Source organism: Quercus robur, chromosome 4, assembly GCF_932294415.1.
Source record: "Quercus robur chromosome 4, dhQueRobu3.1, whole genome shotgun sequence".
In the NCBI taxonomy this organism is placed as follows: Eukaryota; Viridiplantae; Streptophyta; class Magnoliopsida; order Fagales; family Fagaceae; genus Quercus; species Quercus robur.
Genome location: NC_065537.1, coordinates 70,275,551 through 70,300,736, shown reverse-complemented (window position 1 = coordinate 70,300,736; position 25,186 = coordinate 70,275,551). Strand labels below are relative to the sequence as shown.

The window sequence follows — 25,186 nt, the reverse complement described above, 5'->3', positions numbered from 1 at the left end:
TTTTTTCTTTTCTTTTCTTTTCTTTTTGTGTTTTCTAGTAGGATGGGAGAATTTGGAACAAAGCCATTGAGTCTGTCTTGAAGGCAAGTTGTTGTAGTTATTGTATAATTTTGGGTACTACTACTTTTGACAAGTGTATTCCATGTATTTAGCACTATGTAATGTTATTGTTTATTTGAATAGAGTATGCAATGTGTGCTTTATGTGATGTGTTCTTGTTTATGTAATGCTACCTTGTTTATGTAATGTGTAATGCTGCCTTGTAATGTGTTCTTTATGTAATATGATCTTGTAATTTGAATAGAGCATGATGCCTTGTTTATGTAATGTGTAATGCTACCTTGTAATGTGTTCTTTATGTAATGTGTTCTTTTAATTTGAATAGGGTATACAATCTGTTCTTCTTTATAAAGATTGTGTATGTTTTACATCAATTGGGTAGGCAAGGACATGCACCCCATAAGATTCTGTTTACATTAATTAAAGAAGCATAAAGAAGTATGTTTTAAAGCAAAAGTACCATTCCATACATATATAATAAACATTGATCAAAACAAGTGGACTCCACCTAATATTAATGGCTAAATATTGCCAAATTTCATCTACATAATAGATGGTTCTGTCCCCACTAAGACAATAACAAAATAACTTTACAGTAGAAAGTTATGCACTATAACAAAAAAGTGGTGACATGCCACTATCAGACATGCACAATAACAAAAAAAGTAAAGTAAAGTTTCTACTTGCATATTCTTCAATCTTCACTTTCCAAAGACCTTACCCTTATCCTTGCCTTTGCCCTTGCCTGTTGAGAATATTGTACCAGATTTTTTAGCTCTTAATCCACCTCATCTCCCATATGAGAATAGATGACTGCTCCCAACTACCCTTGGTGGTGCCAACCCCCTTAGAGGCTGCAAAATACATAGCAACTCAATATTAAGATCTAATCTAGTACTTTATGTAAGTATAAAGGGTGGTGTTTGTGTTTGTGTATATACCTGAGATAGAGGTTTTCTTGTGTCCTATGTTTCCTTAAGAGTATGAGAGATGGGCTAGCTACATAAGAACCATTGAGTTGTGAGTGCTTTACTTGGTGGTGGTCTACTTGAATCTGTTGTAGATGGTGGTGGTCTGCTTGAAGCTCAAGCAGATGTTTCAATTGGCTGTGTGTAGGGTTTGCCTGTTGGCTGCCTCAGTGGTTGCTTTTGTGGCTGGTTGACTAGTTGACTTGCTTGATGGGTGGTTGGCTTTCCTGTTGAATGCCTAGCTACCCCACTTGTTGGTTGACTGGTTGTCTGCTTGGCTGCATTGTTTACTGGTCCAGATGGGTGTCTTGCTTGCTGGTTGGTTGCCTTGTTTACAGATCTAGGTGGCTGCCTTACTTGAATGGTGGTTGCCTGGTTGGCCTTCTTGTTTGCTAATCTTGTTGATTGCCTTACTTGCTGATTGGTTGCCTGGTTAGCTGCCTGGTTAGCTGCTTGCCTTGCAAACCTCCTTAGTGGTTGCCTAGGTGGCTAACATGCTGGCTGGCTAGCTGGCTGGCTGGCTGGCTAGCTGGCTGGCTGGCTGGTTGGTTGGTTGGCTCACTGGCTGGTTGCCTGGCTGGCAAACTAGGGTGGCTGCCTTGCAAACCTCCTTGGTGGTTGACTGGCTGGCTAACTGGCTGGCTGGCTAGCTAGCTAGTTGGCAAACTAGGGTGGCTGCCTTGCAAACCTCCTTAGTCATTGCCTAGGTGGCTAACTTGCTAGCTGAGGTACTAAAATTGTACCTTGACTTGGTTGGTCTGTGCTTATTCCTTGTCCCTACGAAAAGAATTGCCTTGCATCAGAAATAAATTTGTAATATAATTGTCATAGTGAACACATTCTTGCTTTACTTACAATTTTTTTTTTCCTTTCAAGTCTCTGTCTCCTTTGCCATGGTGTCTCACCAGTTATTCCAGCCTTACACCTCCTTGAATTATGCCCCTCCTTATGGTAAAACCCACATTTTATAGGTCTACATGACCGAGAAACTTTGTATGGGTTGTTGGCTCATCTGCATCTTTTTTCATTTTCATTGATGGCCTGCCTGGAGGCTTGTACACAATTGGAGCAACAGGGACAAGTTGGTTGGTTTCAACCCATTCATCTTGGCTAGGCAGTGGGGTAATCATCTCCTTATATGCAGTCACATAGGCATCCTTTCTATAGCATGCATGCACATAATCCTTAGGCCTCTACAGGTTCTTATAGATTGCTACAACACCATGTTTACATGGGATTCCTATCAAATCCCAAACTCTACAAGTACAACACTTTCTTGTTAGGTTAACCACATGCCTCTCATATTCATTATCAATCTCATATATATAGCAACCTAATGAAACAGCAGAAAATGACTTAGAATTAACTTTCAACTGCTCAAGCTTCTGCACTATGTTTGGACATATGTCACTAGTGAATTTTTCAATCTCAGTCCTCTTACTATACATTCTAGTCCTCTTAACTTAAAGTTGTTATAAATATGCTTTACACAAAATCTATGTTCAATTGTTAGGAACAACATATCTATGGCAGGTATCAATCCCTAGTTATCATAAATACAATCAAAAAACATCCAATGAACAAAAATGAACACCATCTGCCTAAGAACAAAAACAAAACTTTCAAAAAGTAGAAATGTAACAATTAAGGCTGTGTTTGTTTTGGCTTCAAATCACTTCCGGAAATACTTTTCCGTAAATGCAGGTGTTTGGGTGCGCAAGGAAAATTGAGTCAAACGGAAAATCATTTCCGTTGACCGTAAAATATGCCCTCTGACCCTGTAAAACCATTTCCGTTTGTATTTTACCTTCAAATGAATTCCGCCCCAGGAAAATAGAAGAGAGAGAGAGAGAGAAATAGCAAGGAGATCGCACCAGAAGCACGGTCTCGTCGCACCCAGCACCGGCGAGATCGCGCTACCTGAAACATCGACAAGATCGCATCCCAGTATCGGTAAGATTGCACCCATCGGCGCCGCCACCCAAGCCCAATCCACCCAAGCCAAGCCCAATCTTCTCCACCCAAGCCCAATCCACCCAAAATCGATCTCGTCCTCGACCCACCCAAGACCGAGCTTGTTCTCGACACACCGGTGAAGCCTAGATCGTCGTCCTCAACCCACAGCCCCGCCGTCATGCATGCAACCATGATTTGGGTCAGATCGTCTACTCATGATCTCGTCGCCACCACCCATGACCGATCTCGTCATTTTTTCTCTCAATCTCGTCGTCGCCACCGTTGCCTCTAGATCGACCCACCCATGACCAATCGCCTTTATCTCTTTCTCGATCAGCCTCTCTTTTTTCCTCAATCACTTACTATTTCTTCCTCCCTCTCTCAATTTGAGAGTTTTGTTTTTTTAAGTTTATATATTAAAATTTTCTATTATAAAATTTGTTTGGGAGCTGAAAAAATGTGAAAAACTTGTAGAAAATAAGCATTTTCAGAATGAAACCAAACACCTGAAAATATTTTCCAAAGTAATTTTCATAATGCAACCAAACACTTGAAAATATTTTCCTTTCTCGAAAATAGCATTTCCGAAAAATATTTATTTTCCAAAAAATATTTTACATTAACCAAACACAGCCTAAGAACAAACAGAAATCTCAAAAAGCAAGTGAATTGTATTACCTTCTGCCTATCTGAAATGAACAGCAGATTCAGCTCATCTGGCCTCCCAATATCATCTGCAAATGTTTGTAAAAACTACACCCAAGAATCCTTGTTTTCTTGCTCAACTACACCTAATGCAACAGGAAAAATATTGTCATTCTCATCCCTTGTAGTTACTGATAATATATGTCCACTAAACTTGCCCTTCAAGTGGCAACCTTCTAATCCTACAAGTGGCCTGCACCCCCCCCCCCAAAGAATCCAACTTTCTATGCATTGTATCTCACATATATCCTCTTGAACTTGGGTTGTGTGTTAGGCTCAGTAATCTCAATTTGCAGAATCACCTTACTCCCCACATCAGTTACTCTTATCACACCCTATTGTATTTAGATAAATTGCAAGACACAACTTCCTAGCTCTGGTGCACACACATAGAAGAAGTTATTTTGCTATCTCCCTAGCTCACGTAGGAACTCTCTTTGTTTTCTCACACTTCTGTTTTGCTCTCAATTGCTCTCATGTAGGAACTCTCTTTGTTTTCTCACACCAGAAATTGCCCAATCAGGGTTTTTGTTGAAATCATCCAAGTACTTCCTAGCCGCATATGTAGAAGTGACCTAGTTATGCTTGAATGTCCTCCCACATGTATAAGTTGGAATCGTGGTCTTTATCTAGAAGGTTAACTCCCCTAAAATCTGTGATGTATATACCCTCCAAACACATTCATACTTGCAATGGACAGAAACTTTGGTCTTTTCATTAAGTTTGAACTTAATGTCCACAGGCTTTTTCATTGCATATTCCCTCAAGGCAACCCTAAACATCTTCCCATTTGGGAACTTCATACCCTTGCATAACTAAGGGTTATTCATGCCAGTCTTCTCATTAAACTCTAGACATCTCACCCTTCCATGCTCATCCTCAAAATTGTTAATGCTCCTAGTGTTATCATCATAAAGAGCTTTTTCAACCCAATCATTATCATCAGCAGCTTGATCACTAACAACAGCTTTTGGTCTCTTCCCATTATCTATAACTGGCTCTCTCACACCATCTCCCTCATTTACATTTTCAATATCTCTTTGATGCTCTCTTATATTGGGCACCTTATTGTTCTAAGCACCAAATATGTCATCAAGATAATTTGGTCCTTCATACCCTTCATCTAGCCAATCAAGTTCATCCACATGAACATCTTCACTACCAACAGTTTGTCCATGGGCAGCATGGTCATTCACATGCACAGCTCCAACAACACTACCATCCCTTAAACCCTCAACAGGTTCTTCACTAACATCATTTTGGTCAACCATAGATGATTTAACAGTATTGGTCACCTCCTCACAATTAGTATTATCATCTTCATCATTCATTTCCCATGGTTGGTCTACTGCAATTGGTTGATTTGGTTTAACTATAGGTTCTTCAATAGCAATTGGTTCAACTTCAGGCTCTACATAAAGTGTGATTTCATTTCTTGGCCATTCAACATGTAGTTCACACATGTAGGTCACATCATCATCTGAAGTAATTAACTTTAACCCTTGCTCTAAGTTTCCACCAGGTATTAAATAATAAATCCTATTATTAATGGATCCCCCAGCCTCAGCACAAATGTCTTGTATCTCAAAATGACTTAGTGGATCTGGATCAACATTACCCATTGTAGATACCTCACCACCTACATACTCTAAACCAGGGTTCCACTCAAAATTCTCACTATGGTGAATAGTAAAATCAAAACGAATTTCAGCAACCATATGTAGGAGTTAAAACACATGCACAAACAACAATAATTAAATACATAACCAACACATGCACAGAGAGCACCAATGACAAAAGAAAAATAATTTCAATTGCACATAAAATACCATTTAACGTGGGGTCAGAAACAAGAAACACAACCAACTAAACAATTTGTTCCCATGGGACCACAGACAACCTAAAGATGCATCTAACCAAAATATTCCTAGGGACCACAGTCATCAATGTCAACTATAAAAGAACAAACACACCAATGGTAAACCCAACAATGGTAAACCACTAATTTTATGATAAAAAAACTTTAATCCGAATCAGCTTCATCAATCGTTACACATTGAAAAAGAGGAAAACCCAAGTTTCAGCACACCTCCTCCTTGCTTGCAAGTGTTCGGGGATTTCACTTTGGCAATCACAGTAAAGAGAGAAAGGGATTATGGGTTTGGGGATATTTGGGGGTTCTAAGGTAGAGAGAGGGAGAGAGCTCGTTCTTTTTTTTAGGGTTTTATTTGGGTTCTAATTTTGGCTTATATAGTAAAAGGGATTTTCTAACGAAAAGGGCAGAGGTGGGTAACAGGGGTCTAACAGAGGTCACTCGAGATAGGTTAAGTGATAAGTTTTAAACCACGGGTAGGCACTGTTAAAACGGGCCAAACCACAGGTGGGTAAAGTGCAATTTCCCCTAGTAAAAATACATCTTTAACTCTCATGTGTAACATTGCCTACAAAATAGGCAATGTTTAACTTCCACATTTAACTCCAGTTAATTTTCAAACTAAGCATTACTACACTTTTTCACTTTTTTTTTTTTTTTCTTTTTTCTTTTTCTTTTTTTCCTTTATCAAGACTTAACTCTCTTTTTTTGCATTAAAAAAAAAAAAAAAAAAAAAAAGGACTTTACTTTTTTTCGAATACTGGGTTTCCCTTGCTTTTTGATCTCATCTCACGTTTGGGTTCCCCCCCCCCCCCCCCTCTCTCAAATCTCTTTGTTTTGATTTTGAAGAAAAAAATATACTTAAAAGTAGAGATAAAACTTAAGGATAATATGCTAAAAATAAGGGAAAATTACATTTTGTCTATCTGTGGTTTGCCCAAAAAACACTTTGCCTATCTGTGATTTAAAAATTGGCACTTTACGCACCTAAGGTAAGCTCTATTTGTCTTTCGTTACACACCTCTGTTAAAAATAGGGGTAAATTTATATTTTTGTTATTCTTTTATATCTCTCTTCTCTTAAAACATAAAAAACTAAAAAATTCAAAAGAAAAAAGATCTAAAAGTTAAGTTTTAGATCATTGCATAGAACAGCCTCGTTAAAGGATTTCGCTTATCTGCTAAAGATGACAAAGGCATTGCCTTGGAAGAAGATGATAGCTTATTTGATGAAAATGGCGAATACGATGTCTATGAGTTGACAGCATACCAAATGAAACAATGCCCATTTGTACGAAAGGAAGTGGAGGCTAAAGTGTTGCCAACCGAGGAAAAGGTTGAAGATGGCTTGTTAGAGATTACTCTAAAAATAATCTCTAACTCTCATGTAAAACACTATCTACAAGATAGGACAACTATCACATTAGTTACTCAACTTAGAAAAGAAAACCGCTCAATTTAGGCATGACTACCTCCCTTATTCGAGTTGTTATTATTTTTTTCAAATTCAAAATGTAAAAATCATAACTTCTCAAAATAAATTCCACAATTCTATACAATCTCATTCTCTTTGAAATCCGTATGTACTCATGCTTCTTTAACGTGCATTCCTGGCAAGAGTTTCCAAACACTGCACAGTCACTCAAACGTACATCAAGAACATCTATTTTCTTTAATGTTGATAATTCCATCGCCGTAGATTTAAAAACTCAAATCCGAGGTTTTTTGTTTTGTGATTTTTTTAGCGGGTTTAATCGTTAATAATGCTATATTGAAAACCATAGGTCACATTTTAGTATTATGTTGTCATTTTTATGCACCCTGTAGATGGCTTTGTTGGTTTAGGTTTAGGGTATGTATTTTATAGAAACAAAGGAAGCAGAAAAATGTTTCGGTACAATCAAATATGATTTTTTTTTTTTTTTTTAATTTCCTTTTGCTGGTGTTAATGTAGGTGATATATATGGTCCATATGGATAGAACAATGTTGGCTTAAATTGCATTTTCTGGACATTATGGAGATCTTGATTGCATCTCTCTCTCTCTCTCTCTCTCTCTCTCTCTCTCTCTCTCTCTCTATTTTGGTATTTGACTTCATCTACATGAATGTGACAAATCACCAAGCAATTTCCTGAGCATCCAGGCAAAAACTTTGCCATTAATTGTCAAGAGCTTTTGAACCGAGAACCTTTGGTGGTGAATGGTTTACCTTCTAGAAAATTTCATTCAAATGGCATCTAAAGATCAGTGTCCACTATGCCCTAATGCAACAAAATGCATAAAATTTGTTTGGAGGGAAAGGATACAGACCCAAATAAGTTCTACTGACACAATATTTGTCACTGCAAGCACCAGTAGATAAACATGTGTGGGTTCACGTGAATCAAATCATCATATCTAGGTTATCTTACGAAAGTTGTGTAGTGCACGAGCTGTGATCACAAAGAGAGTATAATTTTCAAGGAGGATTTCTCTTCTTTTTAATTTTTTTTTTTTTTTTTTTTTTTGAGAAAATAAATTTGGTTGCTAGAGTGGTCTTTAGTGAGTTTTTTTTTTCAAGAAATAAAATGATTTTAGACATCCTACATTTGTAGACTTCTTTTCTGATTTTTTTTTTTTTTTTTTTCGAGAGTTTGAGCCTGTCAATTTATCTTGGTTTTGTAATGGTTTCTTATCTAATTAATACATTATAAGATAATCTAATTTTTTACTAGAGTAATTGATACACTCAAAAAATGCATAAGTTTCATCACACTCATTTTTCTCAAAAAAAACCAAATAAGAAATCTCATGATCACACTCCTCTATCTCTTTATTGTGGGAGGAATTTTACTACATATATATATATATATATATTTTTTTTTTCTGAAGTGATTTTTTTTTTTTTTTAATGCTAAAGTTATAAATTTTTTTTTAACAAAATTAGGAAGTAAAAACTTGGGCTACTACAGAAGCCTGGTATTTGTGAAGCATAGGAAAATAGGAGTCAACGTCTATGGGTTCAGCACAACTCAATTGTACTCCGGCTATTTAAAAATATATATCAACGCCATGGAATTGCAAGTGATCACAAATAATTTCAATGTTATTTCGACTGTTTTAGTAGATCTAGATGCATATTACCAGTGGAAGATGTCATGCATGCTCTGTGGGGTTGTACGTAGGTCCGTCAGGTGTGGCAAAGGAGTTTTGGTTGGCTGGAACATTTTCGGGTTGCAGAGGGATCCTTCCCTGACCTGGTCCGCCTAGTGCAGACAAAACCGAGTTTATTTCCCCTGTTTGCAGTCACAGCTTGGGCTGTTTGGCATTACCGAAATAAATCTCGGCTTCAAGCAGTCACCATTCCTCTAAATAGGCTTGCAGTATTTGCAGAAAATTTTCTGCATAATTTTGCAGCTGGTCACAGTCAGGGGCTGCCACCCGTTAGAAGCGCTGTAGGTGCAGTTAAATGGAGGCCACCGAGTGAGAACGTGGTGAAGATAAATTTTGATGGTGCACTGTTTGGGGAGTCAGACTGTGCAGGGCTCGGTGTGATGATACGTAACTCAGAGGGCGTGGTGTTGGCTGCCCTTACTGAAAAAATCGTGAAACCTCCGGCAGCGGAATTGGTGGAGATACTGGCTGCTCAGCGTGCGGTGCCTTTTTCCATTGAAATGGGCTTCCTTAACTCAGTCTTAGAGGGAGACTCCACTTTGGTTTTCAAGCATTTACAAGATAGGATGGTGTCACACTCCCAGGGAGGGCATATCTTAAACGACATAGTGTCTCATTTAAACTTTTTTAGAGTTGTTCTTTCTCTCATGTTGGTAGGTAAGGTAATGCAATAACGCATGCCTTAACGCACAGAGCTAAATTATCTTTTCCTTCGACCATTTCTTCTTTTGTATTGTCCGACCTTCCGGTCTAGTTTTTTAATGATGAATTATCCTTCTTCTCAAAAAAAAAAGAAAAAAAAAAGATGCATATTACCGGTGGAAAAATGTGTAAGCCTCAAATATGTCAAATCATATTATACATTTTCATTTGATGTAAATTTTTATAATTTATTTTTTGATAGTCTAAAAAATAACACTAATCACACATTTTTTGTTATTAGAAAAACTAGCATCTACACACCTTTGTTGCACGCTTAGCCTTAGTAGCTCTTCTATTGTTTTTAAAGGATAAAAACTTTTAAAGTATACTAATTTAGGATTGTTGCATTTTCTAATCACCAAAATCATAGAAGAGCAATGAGACATAGCATGAAAATTTTATTTTAATCACGAACACATAAATCTCATCACACTCCTAAAAATCTTGATAACTGAAAAATGTAATAGTCCTAAATTATAGATATATATTATTAACTTTTACCTCAAAATACAGAAGAGTAGTGCTCAAAGAACAGTAAAATTATAGATATATATTATTAACTTTTACCTCAAAATACGGAAGAGTGCTCAAAGGACAATAAAATATAAATAATGTATAATTCAGCAAAAAAAATATAAATAATGTATAGATTTTTTTTCTTTTTTTGACCAAAAAAATAATGACATTGGTAATATTTGCTCTCTGCTACTGTAGTTGGAAACTACTGGAAACTTATTACTGTTGTGACTGAAATCTGGGAAATGGAGGTTGAGTACTCTTCCAATCCCCCTCGTTCAAGGGAAGAAGAGGATGAGTTAGGGCGCAGCGTCAAACGATTCAAGGAGAACTCAGGAGTAAGGCAAGCTTTTCAACCCCGTGTACCTGTTAGCTACAAGGATACACTATTAGGGGAGATACCAGGTGCCTATGAGCAAGCTTTCAAGTTTGATATACTGAGAAAAGATGAGGAAGAAGCTGAGCCTGATTTGGAGCCACTAATAAAAGGTATGGTAGATGTTAACATCTCTAGAGAGACTATGTCACGTATCAGGTAGCCTTGGTCTAAGGCATTGATAGTAAAAGTTTTTGGTAGGACTATAGGATACAACTACCTTACTTTTAAAATCAACGAGTTGTGGAAACCTGGGGCAAAATTGGATTATGTGGATTTAGGGAGGGATTTTTTCCTGATAAGGTTTAACTGTGCAGATGATTTTGATAAGGTGTTAAAAGGGGGTCCTTGGTTTATTGGAGGGCATTTTCTTGCCATTAGACCATGGGAGCCATATTTTAAAGCTTTTGAAGCTAAGTTAAATTTTGTGGCAGTTTGGATCAGATTCCTAAAACTCCCTATTGAGTTCTATGATAGAGAGGTCCTTAAAGATATTGGTAGTGCCATTGGACCAGTGTTGCATATAGATTCGTATACTGCTTCTGGATCAAGGGGTAGTTATGCAAGGTTGTGTGTGCAGGTGGATTTAGAAAAACCTCTCATTAACATGGTAAGGATAGGGAAGTGTAGATAGGCTGTGTTGTATGAAGGTGTTTCTGCCTTATGTTTCAATTGTGGTCGTCTTGATCACACCCAGAATAAGTGTTACTACAGTATTAAACTAAATGAGAAAAAGGATAAGGGTGTTGTTGCTGATAAAGGCCAAGAAAGTTGTTATGAATCCCAACCAAGCCCCAATTATGGGCCTTGGATGTTGGTTACAAGGAAATGAAATCCTGTTCGTAATGGACGAGGCCTCACAGCTGGTAAGAGTAACGTTGGTATAGAAGGGCAAAAAGGGAAAAGTAAGGCCCAAGTAGTGGAGGATGATGTGACATCTAAGTCTTCTTTTGAGGCTTTAGAAGACATATCACCTGAAGTAGCGGAGATGACTTATCAGGTTCAACAAGGGATTATGACCACGGCAAAACATGACATGGTGTCAATCCAAGCTTGCCAAGTGGGCTCTTTGGGTGAGGTGCAGAATAAGAACATGGAGGTGTCCCTTAAGAAGGTGAATCAGGTTTCAAAAACTCATTCAACTAAGAATCTTGGGATTAAAAATCCCAAAACGTTGAAGCGCCAGGTTGCGCAGACGGGTAACAAGAATTTGAATAATCAAGCCTCGTCTTCCATTGTCAATTCTTAACTTGAAGCTCATGGAAACAAACTTCCCAGGATTGATGCCTCTGCCTAGGTCTAGTTGGGCAATTTGGCACAGAAACAGAATGGTGGTACTGTCAGACGAAATAATTACACAGATAAGAGCTGCTCCAACGGACACTCTGGGGTGGTTCGATCCGATGCTATGCAATGCTTGGAAGAACCTCTTCCCTATAACTCCCATGAGCATCAGAACAGAAGATCTTCCTCTAGAACATCCGGCATGGTCTCAAACTCCTAATCCTTGGAGGAAGTTCATCACCGACACTCCTCTGGTGTTGTGGGATGAGGCGGAGACTTTAAGCAGGCAGAGGAGGCCATCAGTTGTGCCCCACTTCAACGAATCAAGGTGGATTATCCAAGAACGGAGGATAGTGGATTTCAGGGGGTCGGCTTCAACTTACATGGGGAATTATCCTATGTTGAAGCTGATTCAGACTCTAGTCCCAGTCAAGAGTTACGATATGTTGATATGTGCAGAGAGGATACGATGGGGATTCTTAAGTATTTGATGGTATGGAAACCGGAGTGGAATTCATCCAAGGATCTTCTGAGGAGACTAGGTTGGACCGTGGTGGATGCTGCAATGATGAATCCTAATCCTGTTGAAGTCCCGTTGGGTCAATTTGTTAAAATGAATATTCTATTGTGGAACTGTAGGGGTGCTTTAAACCCTGATTTTAAAAGACGGATTTTTGAAATGGCTGTTAACCATAACCCAGCGATCATGGTGATTACTGAGACCAAAGTGGGTGGAGATAGGGCAGAGAAGATTATTGCTGACCTTCCTTTTGATGGCTTCATTACCACGGAGACCATTGGTTATGCTGAAGGATTGTGGGTACTTTGGAAAAAAGAGGAAGCAGATATTGATCTCCTTGTAGCCACGGAGCAGGAAATACATGCCACTGTTAAGGTATGTTGTTCTAATTTGACTTGGTTTATTTCAACTATTTATGCTAGTCCTCGCCTGACTGAGACAAGACTGGTTTGGACTAATCTTTCAGAAATAGCAAAACTCCATAATCATCCCTGGTTGATGCCTGGTGATTTTAATGAAATATTGAGTGGTGAGGATAAATATGGAGGGAATCATATAAATTTAAATAGGGCTATGGAATTCAAGGCTTGTTTAGACAATTGTAACTTTTTGGATTTGGGCTTTTCTGGCCCAAAGTTTACTTGGACCAATGAAAGGCCTATTTCTAGTCTTATTCTTGAAAGATTGGATAGGTGCTAGGCTAATCCTAGTTGGAGGATGTTATACCCTGAAGCCACGATTACTCACTTACCTAGGACCTTTTTTGACCATTGTCCTGTTCTAATTGATCTGATGGGTAATAAACCTAGTAGTGCAGTGCTAATAAGCCTTTCCAGTTTCACACTATGTAGTTACTTCATCCCCAATTTCCTAAGGTGGTTGAGGAAGCTTGGTATGGGGATAGGCCTCTTCTGTCTGCCATTTCTGAGTTTACCACTAAAGTTAAGAAGTGGAATCATGAGGTTTTTGGTAATTTGTTTACATGGAAAAGAAGGGTGCTAGCTCGTTTGGGTGGAGTTCAAAAAGCCTTATCTTGTAATCCTAGTGAATCTCTTATCCGATTGGAGAAATGTTTGTTGGAGGAGCATGCCTTCATAAGGCTTCAAGAAGAGGAATTTTGGGCTTTAAAATTCAGGCTGAATGCTGCTACCTTTGGGGATCGTAACACTTCTTATTTCCACATTACTATGTGGTCAGGAGGCAGAGGAACAAAATTAGAAGTATCATGGATGGATCTGGTGAGTGGTTGTATGATGAGGAAAAAATTAAGGATCATATCCAGCAGGGTTTTTCTAAACTCTATTCATCTGAAATGTGTATGGCTCGAATGGATTCTCCTATTGCTAATTTTTCTTATTGCTTCCTTTCTGAGGAGGAGAGGGGATGGATGGGTAGAGTGGTGGATGAGGAAGAAATCAAGCTGCCTTATGGACCCTTAAGCCTTTTAAGGCCCTTGGACCTAATGGATTACATGCTGGTTTTTTCCAATATTTTTGGAGAGATGTGCAAGTTTCAGTTTGTCATGAAGTTAAAAAGGCTTTTTCCCTTGGTGTTGTTTCGTAATTTTTGAACACTACTTTGATTACTCTCATCCCTAAATGTAATAATCCTGAATCTTTGGCCAATTACAAGCCAATCAGCTTGTGCAATTCGATGTATAAATTCATCTCCAAGGTGTTAGTTGCCAGGATTAGGCCATTGCTTAATAAACTCATCTCCCCAATTCAGGCTGCTTTTGTTCGGAGGAGAAGAAGTGTGGATAATGTGTTAATTGTTCAAGAGCTAATTTATACTATGGACAAAATGAAAGGTAGAGAGGGTTACATGGTAGTGAAAGTAGACCTGGAAAAAGCATATGATAGATTGGAGTGGAGTTTTATACATAATGTGCTTCTTGCTTTTCGGTTTCGACATAACCTCATTAAGGTTATTATGAGATGTATATTGACTTCATCCATTTCGGTGTTGGTGAATGGTAATGCTCTTGATGCCTTTAATCCCTCAAGGGGCATAAGGCAAGGAGATCATTTGTCTCCGTACTTATTTATTTTGTGTATGGAGTATTTAGGTAATCTTATTGAAGAGAAGTGCTCTAAAGGCTTATGGTGCCCTTTTAAGGCTTCACATGGGAATCTAAAAATTTCCCATCTATTTTTTGCAGATGATCCCATCCTTTTTGCTAAAGTTAATGATGAGATTTGTGATGTTATTCCAGAAGTACCACGGACTTTTTGTATGGAATCGGGCCAAAAAATAAGTAGTGAGAAGTCTAAAATATATTTTTCCTCAAATGTTGGAGAGGAATTGAAAGAGAGGGTATGTGAAAAATTGGGCATGTTTGAAACTAATAATTTTGGGAAGTATTTGGGGTTTCCTCTAAGGCACAAAGGAGCTCTAAGAGGCCAATAACTTCGTGGCTGATCGGGTCATGAAAAAGCTTGCTAGATGGAAGATGAAATTTCTGTCTTTTGCTAGAAGGGCTGTGTTGGTCAAGTCTGTCATGTTTGCAATCCCAAATCATGTCATCAAGGTGTTGCCCTCCCAAGGCACTTATGTGACAAGCTGGATAAAATAAATAGAGATTTCTTGTGGGGATCAACTAATGAGAAGAGGAAATTGCATCTTGTTGGGTGGGAAAAAGTTATAAAATCTAAAGAAGAGGGTGGATTAGGAATTCAATCAACTAGAGCTAAGAATTTAGCTTTGTTGGCGAAGTTGAATTGGTGAATGTACCATGGAAGTGGGAGACTTTGTCTTTTGTTTTGCCTCCCTCAATTAAAGAGAAAATCCAAGCCATTCCATTTCAAGAATATGGCTCTTGGGAGGATGTATTATTATGGAAGTTTACAAAAGATGGAGACTTTTCTTCTAATTCAGCCTATCTCAGTTTAATGGCTGATTCGGGTGAGGTTAATACCTTTAAGGGGGCTCGGATTTGGAAATTAGACACTCTACCAAAGATCATTAGTTTTTTATGGCTATGTATGCATAATAGCATGCCTGTGAGGAATGTTCTTGCTGACAAGGGCATTAATTGCAACAGGTTATGTTCGGTGTGCAGAAATCAAGTAGAATCTATAAACCACTTGTTGAGAGAGTGTTTGTTTACACAATTTTTTTGGTTTAGGATGGGGGTTTCTCACTTATTTATGGCCAGGCACACTTAGAGTTTAGAAGATTGGCTCTATGAGAACTGTCTTTGCAAGGGGACTCAACAGAATCACATTCTGTGGGGTGTTATTTTTCCTTTTGCCATCTGGAATCTTTGCAAACATCACAATCGAGTGATGTTTGATAATGCTCCCCTTAGTCTCAATCTTCATAGATATTGTCTTGCCCAAGCTGTGCAGTTTTTCTACTGTGTTGGTACTATGAGGAAAGCTAAACAGAAAACTATTGTACAGGTGAAATGGTTCAAGCCTCCTGTTGGATAGTGTAAATTAAATTCAGATGGGGCTTCATGTGGAAACCCAGGCAAAGCGGGAGGTTGTGGATGTTGTGGTCTCATAAGGGATTGCAACGGGTTGTGGATTAAAGGGTATGCGAGATCTATTAGATACGCTACCAGCATTACTGCTGAGTTTTGGGTGTTAAGAGATGGGTTGAAGCTTGCCTTGAATGAAGGAATCCAGCGATTGGTTATGGAGTTAGATGCGAAAGTGGTGGTGGACCTTATTAAATCTAATGCAGCCACTAATAAGTTGTATGCTCCTCTCTTATATGATTGTAGGGGCTTGTTGACAAGGTTCATCCAGGTCCAAGTGGTTCATGTGTATACAGAAGGCAATCGTTGTGCGGATGCACTTACGAGATGGGGTAGCAACATGGCTGAAGCTTTTGCTGTTTTTGATAGCCCGCCAAGTCCTGATGTTGTTTATTTAGTCAATATGGATAGTGTTGGAATGTTTGTTAATAGGATAGCTGAACTTGATCTTGACTCTACTATGAGATAGTCTGTTATTTGTATTTCCCCTTAACCAAAAAAAAAAAAATGACCAAATAAATAATGTATAGATGGCGATATAAAAATAAGTAAATAAATGTGTACTGAGAGGGTTTTCTACTTTCATTGGCGGGAACGGGGAATCTTGCCCCTAATTTTTGTGATTAAATTAAAGTTAAAAATCTTGGCCCCAATATAGCGTTTCGTCTTTCATTTAAGTATTTTGTATGATTTTGTTGACCTATCCATCAATTTCCATTTCCGTTCTCATTCTCTTTTTAATTATTTTAATTTAAATAATTTAAATTAAAAATTTTATTTTAATTCGAGCCTCGGGCCTGAGGCCCGAGTTCCGAGTTTCACTAAATTTGAATCCACTTTTATTCTTTCTCTTTTCAAACTTATTCGAATTTTAAAAAATCTAAAATTAAAAGATGGGAAGGGGAGGGATTATTCACAGAGATTTTATTAAATCCCTAATCTTCTTCACCACTTCCCATGTTACTAACTAGAATGAAAAAAAGGGGAATATCAGCGCATCCGGAAATAAACGATTGATCTCTATCAATAGACCTGCTAAAAACCCGAACCATATAGTACTTACTACCGGCGCCACGGAGAGATATGTTTTTAGATCTCGCATTTTATTTGAAATCCTCCTTCTTTATTGGAATTTGTAATACATATATGATCAGACATATATGGAGTTAATGATCGCTTGTATTTGTCCGCAGAATCCCTAATTCAAATTGAAATGTACAACGATTCAGTAGAATATTCCTTTTCTTAAAAAAAAGTGCCCTTTTCTGTACCAGCATTTCCCCAAAATATTCTTTTTTTTTTTTTTACAGCGGGTTTCATTATACGTAACGCATATAAGTAGTTTATTATAATTAATTAATAATTAATTATATGTTCTATGATATGAGATCAAAAAGAAGAAATGACAAGATAATTTTTGTATAGAAATGGAGTAAATAAAGATGTGGAAAACAATACGGGTATTCTCTACAATGACACTGTAACCCAATTGAAAGGGATGTAGCGCAGCTTGGTAGCGCGTTTGTTTTGGGTACAAAATGTCACGGGTTCAAATCCTGTCATCCCTACCTATTCTATTACTTATCTTATGCGCAGGAATCGTAACGAGGGATCAATTGAAATCGATTAAATTGGGCATCCATAACATGATCAATCTTTCATTTGACTCTATTCTACTATAGAATAGGATACGCATGCAAAAATATAATATATTAGGGTTACTTACAAAATATTTAGTGTGATAATAAAGCGCTCTTAGTTCAGTTCGGTAGAACGCGGGTCTCCAAAACCCGATGTCGTAGGTTCAAATCCTACAGAGCATGATCCCATTCTTGTTATTCTTAGGTCGAAAATTACACTGAAATGAAATAATTGAACAGCAATTTCAATTTGCCCCCTGCCCTATGTATTAAAATTAATAAAGCAAGTAGGGGTCAATCAAAAAAAGAGCTATTAATTAATTAAAGGTCCAACTGATCACCGCGTCTGTATTGTAAATATGCGGTTACAAATAATCCAGCCAAAGTAATAGGAATTAGACCTAAGACAATTCCAAATAGAAAAACTTCAATCATTTCAATTTGTTTGAAAGAGGAAAAGGAGAGGTAATATCTATTCTTAACTATTAATTCATATTGCCCATGAATCTCAATGACCAAAAATTGGAAATTGACATGGTAAGAAACTTAAGAAACTATAGAATATATGGAATAACACAGAAAGATTTCATTTTTTTATGAATCGTTTGTTCAATTAATTTCAAATAAGTCGTATCTTGTTCAACCCGATAAATAGAGTTGAGGTTATAGTTAAAACCGCTAGTAGAAAACCGAAATAACTAGTTATAGTAAGCATAAAGAGGCTAAATGAAATATGGTCTTTTTATACATATGTTTAGAAAGCACTTCCCTAAATTCAAATTTTTGAAAGATACAAACAAGAATAAGCAAAAAGACCAATTCCACTTATTCTTTCAATTGAAAGTTTTTGATTCATCAATCCTTCTAGACAGTAATAAAAAAAAAAATGGGAGTGACATAGGTAAGAAATCAATTCATCATCTGTGATATCTGAGCATCCCCTAATTCCCAATCAACAAATTCATCTTAAAAACTAATATTCTTATACTAATATTATATATTATAATTAATAATCAAAATTAGAAATAATAAAAAACTCTGTTGTGTAACTTCATTCAAAAAATGAAATTGAATCGCTTTAAAATTAAAATTGGAAAATCATTTCTATTTTAATTTTGATCTTTTTTTTATTATTGTATCGAATACATTGTGTATTTTCGAACAAAGAATGACCTTAGATTATACTAGAATCTCCCTTTTTTTACTTTAACTTTACTTTATTACTTTCCCTTTTCTTTTTTACTTTAATTTGATTTGACCTCATTAGATTCAGTAGTGGGTTCATTCTCATAATATCTCTAATGAGATGAAAAAGAGTTTCGCATGATCTAATCGTGCGAAACTTATACATTTTTTCTTTACATATCTTAAATTAGAGAGCCCCCCGCCCTTTTATAATTATAATTCGATCAAGAACGGCCTTTTGGTTCTAATACAACAATGCGTGCATCGCGAATATTGATTATTTTCTTCTTTGTTCTCTTTCTTTCGTCGAAAACTATCGGCGAGTCTTACTTCTTACTGGACAACTAACCAATTCCTTAAAAATGAAAAAAAAAAGGGGGGGGGGGGGGGGGGGGGGTTCAAACAAAAAACATCTTCTACAAACACAAAAAGAAAGAATATTTTTATATTTTGGATCTAATTGAATTGTAGGTGTAGGAGAATGGAATATGATAATCCCACTCGCGAATTATTTGAAAGCAACCCGTTGTATTCACATTTTATCTGATCTTCAGTTTCTAATCCGAAGCCGATAATGGAGAGAACCCTTATACTACTACAGGAATTTGAAAATTTTTTTATTGAACAGTATAGAATACTACATCGACAGGCAACAATAAAAGAAAAAAGAAAGTCTCTAGCACTCCATTTAGATACTAATTGTGAAATTGCGTTGCTGTGTCAGAAGAAGGATAGCTATACTGATTCGGTATACTCTAAAGACACCCTTGGTACCCTATTGACGATCTCACAAAGATTAAATTTCAGTGAATTCCCATTTACTGATCTCATCTTTTACGGAATCGATCCCCTTTTTGACTGTACAAGAATACGTGGAGCTCGACATGTCTGGAAGCACAGGAGAACGTTCTTTTGCTGATATTATTACTAGCATTCGATACTGGGTCATTCATAGCATTACTATACCTTCCCTTTTCATTGCGGGTTGGTTATTCGTCAGCACGGGTTTAGCTTACGATGTATTTGGAAGCCCTCGTCCAAACGAGTATTTTATAGAGAGTCGACAAGGAATTCCATTAATAACTGGCCGTTTTGATCCTTTGGAACAACTCGATGAATTTAGTAGATCTTTTTAGGAGGCCCCAATGACCATAGATAGAACCTATCCCATTTTTACAGTGCGATGGTTGGCTGTTCACGGATTAGCTGTACCTACCGTTTCTTTTTTGGGGTCAATATCAGCAATGCAGTTCATACAACGATAAACCTAATTCGAATTATAGATCTATGACACAATCAAACCCGAACGAACAAAGTGTTGAATTGAATCGTACCAGTCTCTACTGGGGTTTATTACTCATTTTTGTACTTGCTGTTTTATTTTCCAATTATTTCTTCAATTAAGAGAAGCAAAGAGAATAGTAAACAACAGAATAATAGAAATTCTCTTATCCCATTCGGAAGGATATCATATCATAATTATCTATGACTGTTTATGTCTATAGCATGACCACTTGATGAAATTTGGAGGTACGCGGGACAAATGGCCGATACTACTGGAAGGATTCCTCTTTGGATAATAGGCACTGTAACGGGTATTCTTGTGATTGGTTTAATCGATATTTTCTTTTATGGTTCATATTCCGGATTGGGTTCATCCCTGTAGTAATCGGATGCATTGAGTTATAGACATGAAAGCGTAAGAACTCAACGGGATCTCCCTCGAATCAGATAAATAAAGAGGGGTTAGGTCCCGTTGAGTTCTTAATGATCAGAATCTTTTATTCGTATAAATGAAAAAAATAAATCACCCTTTTACAATGTTTGAAAAAACCCCATTTCATTTCTTTCTCATGATGTTTTTGAAAAAACTAACTTCATTGATTGATGCAGAACATCTGTTCCTTAATAGTATTTGTCGATACTTTCAAAATTTAAAGAAAGAAGGAATCGCTCCATTAAATCCCATCCCTCTTTTGCGGACACAATCAAACTATAACAATAATATATATATATATATATATATTTCTATTGATTAGATATCATGAAATTTTTTTCTATACTAATAAAACCTTACTCTATTTTTTTTTTTTTAGTATTTGTATTTAATAAAAATTTCCATTGAATTATAAATTCATTAAAGGGTTATGAGAACCCTGGAAAAATTTGAAACTAAAAATGGGATCTTTGACAAATGGGATCAAAACCTAAAATCATTAGTATTTCGACACAAGACCTTATTATTTTGATACAAGATACAAGAAAGGTATGGAAAATTCTTTTTTCTTGTATCGAAGGCTGGGAAGACGAATAAACCCTCCTATAATCCCTTGTTCCCCTCCTTTCTACCTTTTTTTATATTATCCACTTACTTATCTTATGTTTAGTATCTAGTCGAATTTTATTTTATTCGAATACAAAATTATCAATAGATTCTATGTCATTTAAATATGACAATAATGACATAATCATACCACTCTAATTTGGATTGATTGAAAACAAAAAAAAAAAACAAAGAAGAGTTAAAGTCAAGTGGTCCTCTTCACAATATACATACTATGACTAGGCGGTACAAGTAATTACCAAACTCTAGTAGAAAAGAAAAAGGCTCTTAATAATTTTTTTGATTATACATAATTATATAATTGCCAATACAAATTTAGTTCTTTTTACAAACTTTATGTTAATAAATCCAAGGATCTAGAAATTCATTTCGGACAATTGAACCTTCTCAAACTGTTTCTTTTTAAGAACCAAAAATATTTGTGCTAAAATAACGGATGCCAAGAAAAACAAAAGGCCTTGGACACGTAATGGATCTTGAAGTACTATTTCTGCATCCCCCTGACCAAATCCACCTACATTAGGATTACTCGTTAATGGTTGATCAAGTTGGACGGATTCTCCTTCTGAAGCAAGAAGTTCAGGTCCAAGGGGGATAATATCCACCACTTGACGCCCATCCGATGCATCCACTATGGTTATTTCGTATCCTCCTTTTTCTTTTCGTATGATTTTGCTTACCATACCCGCTGCTGTAGCATTATAAACATTATTGTTACTCTTGCTACCGTCGGGATAAATCTGACCCCTTCCCCTGTTCCCGCCTACGTATATGGGATATTTTAAGAAGTGAACATCTTTCTTAGTAGCGGGGTCCGGGGAAAGAATAGGAAAGGTGATTTCGCTATATTTCTGACCAGGAACAGGACCTATCACAAGAATATTTTTTTTAGTCGGGCGGTAGTTCTGAAAAGACAGATTGCCTATCTTTTCTTTAATCTCGGGCGAAATACGATCGGGGGGGGCTAATTCAAACCCTTCAGGTAAAATAAGAACAGCCCCCACATTCAAACCCAAATATACCGTAGGTAGAGTCACCACCCTAAAACCCAAAACCAAGCCTAGCTTCATTACACACTCCACTTCTCCTGTTGGTACAAGCTCTGTTTTACTTAGATTAACCCTTAATTCTGAGACTGGTTCAAAACAAAGAAGGAAAACATCATATAGAGCCAAGTTGACCAGAATTTATGTCACAAATAGCATTGTATCATGAGCAAACAAAAGGGGAGAGCTATCCATAACCCCTTCACTTCCTCCCTCAACTTGAAATGCAGCTAAGTACCCACCCTTCACAGCATTGTGTAACATCCTATTATGTACTTCCAAAACCAAAATTAAAAGAAGCATGGAGAAAGGGTTTCATTGTCTCGGTCCTCTTGAACTATTAGAAAAGAAAAGTGTGGTTCTATTTACCATGGTTGACAACCAAATTGTCCAAATAGAAAACCAAACCCACTTCCTCCTTCACCAAAATTGAGTCTATCTAACAGATATATGAAATAACCCTAGTAAAAATAATCACATATCATTTCAGTGTACAGTTTACAAATTACTCTAAAAACACTGCCATCAAGTTTGCTTTCAAAGACATTTATTGGAAATAAACATCAAATAAGGGATTTTCCAACCTTTAATGAAAGCATTTGGATCTAACACAAGACACCTATCGTTCACTTTTGGAATTTAAGTGACATAAGCATTAAAGATTTCTCAAACTTGTAGTCATTATAGAGCTTCATTTCTACAAAACCCACTCAAACCTCTTCAATAATAATTTTCCTTTTTTTGTTTCACTGTTCTCTAACACTTAGTCTCTGGCCACAATCTTTGGTAGCCAAACTTTTCATGTTACTATTCTTTCTCTTAATAGTTGCATTGCACAGGTTTTAAGTGATAGCATAGTGGTAGTGCCATCCTTTGTGGTGCTTGATATCTCTGGTTCAAACGTCACCTCCTTCTCCCTCCCCACCCAAACTATAGATCTAGGCTGGAGATTACTCAATACACAATTCTTATGAGCAAGGTCATGTGTCCGAGGTTTACTCAAGAGGGGTTGCTTGAAGAAGTTCCTTAATTTTAAAAAAGAAAAAAGGATTAAAAAAAAATTTGCACTACTTCTTGGTGCTTTTCTTTAAATTTTGGTCCCCAAAACGACAGGTACAAAAGCCAATCCACCACTCTCTAATCCACATTTTTCTTTTCTTTTTTAAATTTGATTTCACATGGCTTTATTCCTAATATTGTTTATTGACATTATTTTGATTTTCCAAATTTTTATATGCTTTTCAGGTACCTATTTTTCCCAGGTTTTCTTTCCTCTTTTATCAATTACTTTGACTTGGTTTCATTGGGTTTTTCAGATTTATTAAGTTGATAGAGACATATGTGTGTTTGTGTTTGTGTTTGTGTTTGGGATTGGGGTTCTAGTTATTTTCTAGCAGGGTCTTGTATCTTTTTTTTCTTAAATAAAGCTTCTATTTGATGACTCTTCATGCCCGAAGGATTTAGAGGATTCTCTCTCTGGCTTCACTTTTTTTAGATAGAGGTCATTCACGCTTAAATTTGATTCTTCTTCATGCCCAAAACATTTGGAATAGGTAAAGTTATCCACCTCATCGCTTCATATGTTTGTAACAGCTTAATATGCAAGAAATTTGAAAATGTAGACATCTTCATAACTTCCTTTTTCTCTTGTTTAAATGATTGATTGTGTGGATTTTCTATAATGGGTTGCTTTCTAATATGATATTTGTTGATTTTACTAATTGTTCAAATCATTTTTTGTATTTCAACCATCCAAGCCTTTTAGTGTATCTATTGCTACCAAATTTCCAGGTTGACTTCAGATGAAGAGCAGAGAGTACACTTGCTACAAAGGGCAAGACACCAGCTACAAGAAACAATACAAGAAGAAGAGAGTTTATGCCAGCTACTACAGCCAATAATACATCAACAGGAAACAATACTACATCAACTAGAGACAATACTAATGACTCTACAAGAGGCAATGATACACGATGAGAGAGAATGTCAGCCACAAGAGGCATCGCTATGTCAACAAGAGACATTACTGCAGCAGCGAATGGATAAAATAGCCTCTTTAATATCAAAAGTGGAGAAAATGGATACTGTAAAATCAGAATGGGTCTTTATAATTCAACAATTAAGGGGCCAGGTTATTACTTCGTTGAGCTTTTGTTACTTTATGCAGTATATAGAGTTGAGTTATATTGTTAATTGGAGTTATTTATCATATATTATAGGCTGAAGAAGAGACAATACTACAACAGAAGATGGAGAAAATGACCTCTTTAAAATCACAATTGGAGAGAATGGACACTATAAAATCAAAAGTGGTATTTTTGATTCAACAATTCAGGGGCCAGGTTATTACATCGTTGTGCTTTTGTTATAAATATATTGCTTTTTTTTTTAATGTAAATGCATTACTTTATGCAGTATTTAGAGTTCTGTTATAATGTTGATTGGAGTTCTTTATCTTATTTTTTAGGCTGGGGACATGTCTAGTGGTGCTGGAGATCAAAGTTCAACACAAGTACAACAAAGATCCTCTTCTGCGGGTCAGGAAATGTGACCTTGCAGGGGGAATGAGATTTTTTCTTCATATTTTGTTATTATTGGGAAATTACGGTCTTGATTTGACGCTCGTAAAATTTGTGATTGATATGAAAGGTTTTGTTTTATATGTTTAGAAGAAGAAGAAAAAAAGTAGTTTTCAATGAATTTAGTAAATTATGTATTATGAGAGGATATTATTTTAGATGGGTTTCTTGAAAGGTGATGTGTTTCTTGAAAAATTGATAAGAAGAATGGGTTTTTCATGAATAATGGATATCAATTGTAAAGGAATGTGTCTCTATTGCTACTCTATTTTTTATCCAAGATATCTTCAGCCAATATAAAGAGGCCTCAGGTTAGATATGGTAATCTATGAGAAGAAAATATATATTTTTAAGTAAAAATATTTTAGTTGAGAGTCACGTTGTAATCATAACCTTGCAAGGTGTTTGAGAGCACTGGATCAATATGAAAAATACCTCCTCTTACTATACTACCCTCATTGAATTTGAAGATAAAAATATAAAAAGTAAAAAAGCGTTTGTTGAAATAAAAGAAAGGATATGGAAGAAGCTTTAAAAGTGGAAAGAGAAGCTACTCTTTCAAGCCAAGAAAGAGATACTAATCAAGGTAGTGGCCTTTGTCATTTTCCATACCCTATGAGTTGTTTCAGTTTTAGGCTCACTGAGGAATTTTGCAAGACTTGATATCTAAGATGTGAAAATTCTAGTGGATTTGTATGGACAAAGAAAGGAAAATAAACTAGTTTAGATAGGACAAAATGTGGGTACCCAAGTCACAAGCAGGAATTGGATTTAAAGTACTTCGTGAGTTTAAATT

General features: G+C 36.5%; 1 long non-coding RNA gene and 2 other non-coding genes across 3 annotated transcripts; all 3 read left to right on the top strand.

Moving 5' to 3' along the window:
- The first annotated feature begins 17,090 nt into the window (after positions 1–17,090).
- TRNAP-UGG (transfer RNA proline (anticodon UGG)) lies at positions 17,091–17,164 on the top strand. Its single transcript has one exon. It is a non-coding gene; the product is annotated as a tRNA-Pro (tRNA).
- A 181-nt stretch (positions 17,165–17,345) lies between these two features.
- Positions 17,346–17,419, top strand: TRNAW-CCA (transfer RNA tryptophan (anticodon CCA)). The gene has a single exon. It is a non-coding gene; the product is annotated as a tRNA-Trp (tRNA).
- A 6,610-nt stretch (positions 17,420–24,029) lies between these two features.
- Positions 24,030–24,473, top strand: LOC126724535 (uncharacterized). Its single transcript, XR_007655023.1, has 2 exons — positions 24,030–24,153; positions 24,279–24,473. It is a non-coding gene; the product is annotated as an uncharacterized LOC126724535 (long non-coding RNA).
- Positions 24,474–25,186: the final 713 nt, after the last annotated feature.